The sequence below is a fragment of the Gekko japonicus genome, unplaced genomic scaffold, assembly GCF_001447785.1.
Source record: "Gekko japonicus isolate JY-2015 unplaced genomic scaffold, Gekko_japonicus_V1.1 scaffold733, whole genome shotgun sequence".
Taxonomy (NCBI): domain Eukaryota; kingdom Metazoa; phylum Chordata; class Lepidosauria; order Squamata; family Gekkonidae; genus Gekko; species Gekko japonicus.
This window is the reverse complement of record NW_015171526.1, coordinates 310,931-311,694: the sequence shown is the minus strand read 5'-3', so window position 1 is coordinate 311,694 and position 764 is coordinate 310,931.

The window sequence follows — 764 nt, the reverse complement described above, 5'->3', positions numbered from 1 at the left end:
GCCGGGCACGCTGCGGGCGGGCCCACCCCGCCCCCAGCATGCCCAGCGTCATGACGTCACATCTGGGTGACGTGCATGTGGCGCGCGCACGCTTCATGCGCACGCGCATGCTCCAGGCACCGAACAGGCCCCCCCTGCTGCCAGGTAAAAACTATTTGGCAACCCTATACTGCAGACTTCCACTTTACCAACTATGCTCTTTTTGAGGGTCTGCCAACACCTAGGGACAACATTTTAGGTGATGAAAAATACAATCCTAAGCAAAGCCAGGGGCCAGTATACCTTTGGGACCACCTCTCCCCATAGGAGCCCCATAGAGCACTGAGATTTACAAATCCACACTTTTTTTGTAGTCCCTGGCCCCAGGGATGTCCAACTTGCCTTGACTATGGCCAGGGCCTTTCCAGCCCTGGCCCCAGTCAGGTAGAATGAGCTTCCGTATGAGATCAGGGCCCTACAGGATTTATTACAATTCTGCAGGGCCTGCAAGATGGAGTCCTGAATTTGAACAACTATCTGGGAACCATACCATCATTTTAGCTACTGAGTTACTGATTAGATTCTGCATGGTATTTTATGATTGTATGATTATTGTATTGTTTTAATCTTGTTTTAAATTGGTTTTAATTGTTATTGTATTTTGTTTTAACGTTGATGGACCCCACCCTGAGCCTGCTTATGGGGAGGGCAGGATACAAGTTTAATAAAATAAAGTTATAGAAGTTATAGAATTAGAAGCAGAGCTCTTTTTTCAGCAGTTTTTT